Raw genomic sequence first — 7,015 nt, 5'->3', positions numbered from 1 at the left:
GTGTGAAAAATATTAAGCAAACTTAGCCATTTAGTCCAAAAAATAGTGGTTTTTTTATTTATAACTTCAAAGTGTGGCGGCTTGAAATCCAGTAAATTCAGAGTTAATAAACCGTCATAAAACAACTACATTTGCGCATAAAAGTTGTTAAAAAACTGGAGTAAAAAAATAAACTTTCTACAACCTTGCTTAAATTTTGTTTCTGTTAAATATGCAATTTTTTTCTAAACGATGTGTAAGTGTAGTTCACAGGACTAAACGTTTGCCACCTATGAGATCACTTTGTTTATTGAAAAACTAAAAACGATATCGCTAGAATACTTGTTGCAAAAAACCCCAGTTGACAGTATTTGTTTGTTCTTGATTCGTAGTCTGCTTTTTGCGTTTTGAGGTAATTTCTGGCAATTGGAGGGCGCGAATTACATTGCGGCATTTAGTTCACATTATGGAACCCTAAGCATGCTGAAAATTCAGGCCATTAATCTTAATAGTGCCGTGGCACGTCATTTCCAGTCTCTCTCCAAGCAAAAGAATGTATTACACATTTAAATCAAACCCTCCCACATCAGTGACGGAGAAATTTCACTCCTAAAACGACTTTTCGAATACGTGAAACTAATCAATCGCCTGGCGTCGGAATAATCATTCAGATCTAATAAATCAGTGACAGGGTCTATGGATGCCAAATCGGGAGAATCTGCTGTCCAATGACACCATGGCGGATGTCCATGAAAAATTATTGTGCTTCTACCTGAGTTAGGTTGGGTAGTAAATAGGTAGCAAAGGCAGCGACGAAATGGCGAGCGATTTTAATTAACGAATTACCTTGAAGGTAGCGCTGGGCAGGTTAAAATCCCCAGAGTTTAGATCCGGTCGCTAGATGTCCAAGTGCTCGTGACTTCAATAAGGCGCTCACCTCATACATTCATTTCCCTCCGTATGAAATTGTTGCTCACTATCGGCACGCTAATGTTTCGGGGAGGCAAAATCGGGACCTGCGGGAGATTTTGCAGGAATAAGTGTGAGTGGTTGAAAACAACAAACCGCTAGATACGCGATGCCAGTCAAGTAGGCCGTGCCACAGACAGCAGCCACCATTGTGCTCAATTCATCTAATTAGCGATGGCTGAACTGAGCAGGGCGCATTCACATGCGAGACTTATCGCTCTTACACTCATTAGAGATGGATTAATCTATCATGGGCCCTGTCTCATCTGTGCACCGTATAGAGTTTACTTTTGGGCCCCTGAAGGTGCAGGGCAGGCTCCATTGGCCTTTAACCTCCGTTTATCTCAATCATTTTTGGTTGGATGACTCCGTAAATGAGCGCAAGTTTTTCTGTTGAGAACACTTTGACGCTTGCTTGAAGAGTACAAAAAAATTATAACTGGAACTGCAACTTCGAAGAAATTTGTATTTGGGCAATTTTTGAATTTTCTGTTTGTAGAAAATGTTGATAAAATGATTCTTAAGAGAATTGCCTTCAGTTCAAACTTTCGAGAAACCTCAGAATATTTTTTGAAGACTTTCTACATTTTTGTTTAAAAACTACCCACATTTTCTGAGCGATGMTTTACTTTGTCAATGTGCCACTTATTCCGCTATCCAATAGTGTGGAAATGAGCGCTCTTGCTCAATYGGTTCTTGAAAAATGAGCAGAAAGGTGACGTAATACATACAATTTCAGTCGTTTTGTGTCAAATTTGCACAATTTCCTCACTCAAGTTTCCCTCGCTGAATCGGATTTCTAATTTTCTATCCAGTAGTATGAAAGCGGGCTTTACAGGTCAAATGCGTTTTGAGATGGAATTGAACAGACCACTTTTGTTTGAGCCTTTTTTGCAATGCTGAAATGTACCGAGCAAAAYTAATTGTTATCTTGAAATTTTGGCTTTCTGTGTTCAAACTTCCAACAGTTTCCAAGTAAGTCGCATCTCCCTCTATTCAGTGGTGTAGAAATGAGCAGTCTAGCAGAATCTCTTCCTAAGATATGAACAAAAGTGCGCCGTAATGTATACAATTTTCACTTTCTCTTGCAAGTAAATATGTGGAAATGAAATTTCGCGTTTTGTGTGAAAACTGGGACCATTTCCTCATCGAAGTTTCATTTACTCAATTGAGACTCAATTTATCTATCTAGTGACGGGAAAAATCACTCTGTAGGTGAAACAGTTTTTGCGATACGACATAAATGCGGTGTTATATTCGAGCCAATCAACCGCTGAAAACTCATAATTTTTCTAGAAATTTTGGCTTTTTATGTAAAAAGTGCATCAATTTCCCTAGCGGCGTAAATGTGATACATGCTCCTCTATCCAGTGATGTAACAATTATGGCTCTAGCTCACTCTGCTCCTGAAATATAAGCAAAAAGGTGGTGCGATGTATACAATTGGTAACATAGATATAGTCAATCTATGGAACAGACATTTATTTAAATGAAAAACAAATTACAAAATTATGAAAAATAATTTGTTAGAGGTGAAAACTTGAGGGAGATTGCACCGCTTTAGGTTAGTTGATGGTGAAAACTACAGCTTAAGAGCTAAACTTTCTTCCATTTAGTTTTCGTCCGTTTAATTGTTTTATATTTAATTTTATGTTACATCTATCTCATTGCGGAACTATAATAAGCGCCTCTGTAGAAGCTGAAGTATGATCCAAAATCGTTTAATTTTGATTATAAAACCTACAAATTTTCGATCAACGCTGATGAAAATATTCGCGTTTTAATATATTATACAGAGCGATTCAAAGTTGGCAATATTTTAAAGTAATCAATGGTTATTTTATTGTTACTCCCACAAAAAAAAGCTTTTGTTGCAGAAGCTAAAGTTTGAGCGGGTTTAGTACTGGTATCGTCCATATTCTGTATCTGTTAATTTTGTCAGCCAGAATCGTCTTTAGTTAATTCCTACCTTAACCAAACCTTGTAACGATATTTTTTTGCAATTCATAATATGCTGCTTGAAATGACAACATCGATCTGAATACATTTTTAGGTGTCTTGTTTTGTGTGTTATAAATACACCAACTATTCAATATATTTTCTGTTTCTTCGCGTTGACTCTTTGCTCTGAAATAGTTTGTTCAGTTACTTTAATTTCGCATTTTGAACATGATTTTTTTCTTTTAAACACCTTTTCTAAGTTTTTTCAGGTTAGACACATGGATTTCATTCTTCAAAGTTCTTTTACATGCCTCCTTTCTGTTCAGTTTTTCTTCTAAGAGCTATTTTTTCAGGGCGTTTTATTTCCTTCTCTATACTTTCTTTTCTTTGCAAACGCTTTTGTATTCCGTTGCCAGGTTAGAATTATGATTTTATTTAATGATTTGCCACTCTATTATAATTCACCAATCAAAATGTGCAAAGACAACGAACCGTTAGCGATTCAGCTCTTCTTCAACTATTAGTTCATTCATATAGACGTTCCTGGAAAATTCTAAATGAATAAGTGTTCGCAAATTAAGTCTTCTTCCATTAAAAAATGGTTTTCAAAGACTGTCTCTCTGCGTGTTTGTGCAACACACTTTAAGTTTTGAAGAGCGCAACTTAAAAACTAACCTACAATGTAACATTGGAGTGTTGATTTCTGATCTGTGTTAACAAATATTTGTGTGAAGGCTGTTATATAGTCGCTTATGCCATTATTCTTGAAAAATAAGACATATTATAGTTTCTGCCATGATTAGCACGATTTAACTATAAAAGAAGCTATAGAAGAAACGAGCATTTGGTCATTAAATGTTGGGTCAGAAGTCGAAAGTGGTTCAGTCTCAGATAGTCTACAGTCAGTCTTAAGATATACGGTCTAAGAAACCATAGTAAAGGTTCGATTACAAGTAAAATCTGTATTGTCTGTATTAATTTGGAAATATTGTTTTTAAAAAAGCTTTCAAATTAATCAATAAGATTAGGCATGGCTGCCCCCCACCTTATTTATAATTTTTTAAAATATTTTAGTAATTTTCCCACACATATAAGGTTAGCCAACTTTTGCCACATTTTGGCAAATGGACAATTCGGTTTTTTAAATACTAATTTAGATTCACCCTGTATGCTATCCAGAAGCAAAAAAGCCGTAGTGTTTTTTTGAATAACATATTCCAGTCTGGGCGTCGGCATAGACTTGAAGAAATATATAGAGTGACTGAAAATTAGCGTTATTCCGATTAAGGTTTGCTTTGGGGGTATGCAACGACTATTTCACAAAAAAACTGAGACAGAAGTAAACAGAAAATTATAAAATTTGAAAAAATWTAATTTATCACGTCGTATTSKTTTTGGGCACAAATTATTTAAAAAATCACACTGTATATATTGGCTTAAGGGGTTAAATAAGCATTGCGTTTTCTCATCTACAGCAATGGTGATTTTTCTAAAATATTTTTAGATCCGTGGTGTTTAAAAAATTGTTCTGTCGGGCATTTTTTTGTTAATTTTTTTGTGTTACATTCCCATACGTTCAAAAGATCTTTTGACGGTTTTGAAATTTACATATCTTTCAAGTTTCTTTCATTTATTTGCAATTTAATAATCGGCTACATAAAACGAGCACCTTTATTAAAGAACATATTTATTACACATTTACTATACAAACAGTTTCTTTTATCTTTCAGTTTATTTTCTTTTATTCTRTTCTCCAAATTCCCTAAATTACTCAATAATGTTTCCAAGAAAAAAGTATCAGAATTTGTTGGAAAATAAAAAACACTAAAAATTGTCCAAAAATTCTTCCTACTCAGGTACTAAAAATATTTAAAAATTTTTAAACACAATTGATTGATAGTCGCGGTGTCTTTATCGCAATTTTCCTTGCACACGCTTTTGTATTCCGTTGCCAGACTAGAATTGTGACTTGTGTGTATTATAATCTAACCGTTAGAGATTCAGCTCTTCTTCAGCTATCAGGTCATTCATATAGAGGTTCTAGATCGAGAAGAATCTTCGCAAATTACTTCTGCCATTAAAAAATGGTTTTCAATCAATTTAAGTTTTGAAGAGCACAATTTAAAAACTAACCATCAATATAACATTGGAGTGGTTTCTGATGTTTGTTAACAAATATTTAAGTGATGGCCACTTATGCCCCTATTCTTGAAAAATAAGACGTATTATCGTTTCTTCTATGATCAGCATGATTTAGCTAAAAAAGGAGCCACAGCAGAAACGAGCATTTCAAGCAACTCATTAGATGTTTGGTCAGAAGTCAGTCAAGTTCTTCAGTCTCAGACAGTCTCAGATAGCCTACAGTCAGTCACAGATAGTGAGTCTTAAGATATACGGTCTAAGAGTCATATGTCATAGTTAAGGTTCAATTACAAGTAAAATCGGCATTGTTTGTATTAATTTGGAAATCCACTGTTTTTAAAAAATTAGCTTTCAACTTAATAAATAAAATTGGCTGTCCCGAGCTTATTTATTTTTTTTTTACATATTTTAGTAATTTTTCCACACATATAAGTTTAAGCAACTTTTGCCACTTTTCGCTAATTTAGATTCACCGTGCATGCAAAAGTAAAACTAAAAGCAAAAAAAAATTGTAGTGTTTTTTAGAACATATTTCAGTCTGGGTGTCGCTATAGGTTGGAAGAAATATACAGATTAACTCAAAATTAGCGTTGTTCCGATTAAAGTTTAGTCTGGCGGTATGCATCGGCTTTTTCACAAAAAAACTGAGACACTGAAAAAGAAAAAAATAGGAAATTTGCAGCAATGTACTTTATCACGCCGTATTCTTTTTGGGGCACAAATTATTTTGAAAACCGCAATGTATATACTGACTTGAGGGGTTAACAATGGTGATATTTCTAAAATATTTTTAGATCCACGTGGTCTTTAAAAAATGTTCTATCGGGCATTTTTTTTGTTAATTTTCTTGTGTTACATTCCCATACTTTCTAAAGATCTTTTGACGGTTTTGAAATTTGCATTTCTTTCAAGTTTCTTTCAGTTTATTTCCCTGAATTACTCAATAATGTTTCCAAGAAAAATTGATCAGAATTTGTTGGAAAATAAAACAAAAAAAAGTGAAAATTGTTCAAAAATCCTTCTTACTCAGGTACTTATCAAGTTGGAAAAAAATTTAAAATTTTGAAGCACAAATGATTAATATTTGCGGTGTCTTTATCACAGCTATTCTAACTTTCTACCTTTTAAAGATGCAACCAATGAAACCATTTTCGTTCGGAGTTTAGCCCGGTCCTGCTTCCCGTTTAATCCAAACAATAACAGATGAACTTCTTAGCGACCTCAGTGTCTAATTTATCATCGAAAGACGGCGAAACAATCGAGAGTTGTAGGTGCGCGTTTTCCGTTTTTGCCGAAACATAAGAACATTAAATGTACTATCAATTCAAGTCTCCTTCAATGCGCTAATTATTTTCGGATTAGTTCGAACATTGGAAGTCGAGCGTTTGAGGGCTGGGAGTTTGCGGGTTATTTAAGGGAGATCCAGGAAACTTTTCTAATTCGCTCCTCCAATCTGGTCAAAAGCGTCTTTAATCTGATTAATTTCCCTTGCGACCAATTTCTTGCACTTTAAAACGAAATCGCTGACCTCAGAGCTAAGTCTATGCTAGTTCCATCTGCTGAGTGGTAGACTGACAAGAAAATCGATTTTTTAGTTAAGCCGTTTAGGGGTGTTTAGTAGAGGCCGCCACAGAGTTGCACAGTCAGTCGCAAGAGTATATTTGAAAGTTTGGCGTGAAGGGTGGAAGATTTTTGGTCCTGAACATGTTTTCTGACAATCAGTTGACGAATTTCAATGTTGAACTGATTGCTGTTAATATCGAGGTTTTTTTAACGCAAATTATCCTGTTTCCTATTTTTAATTGAACCGTTGGGTCTAACATGGCGCAAATAAGACCATTTAACGTAGGGCTCGGAATCAAACTCGAATAATTCGAGTATTCGAGTATTATACAGGGTTGCTCATTAGTGCGTCAAAGTGCGATATCTCAGTAAATCTGAACTTTACAAGAAAATACGTCCTACGAAAGTTTTTCATGTTTAA

The sequence above is a fragment of the Dendroctonus ponderosae genome, unplaced genomic scaffold, assembly GCF_020466585.1.
Source record: "Dendroctonus ponderosae isolate FM_Combo_2020 unplaced genomic scaffold, Dpon_F_20191213v2 Dpon_F_20191213_1, whole genome shotgun sequence".
Taxonomy (NCBI): domain Eukaryota; kingdom Metazoa; phylum Arthropoda; class Insecta; order Coleoptera; family Curculionidae; genus Dendroctonus; species Dendroctonus ponderosae.
This window is presented reverse-complemented; position numbering follows the sequence as displayed.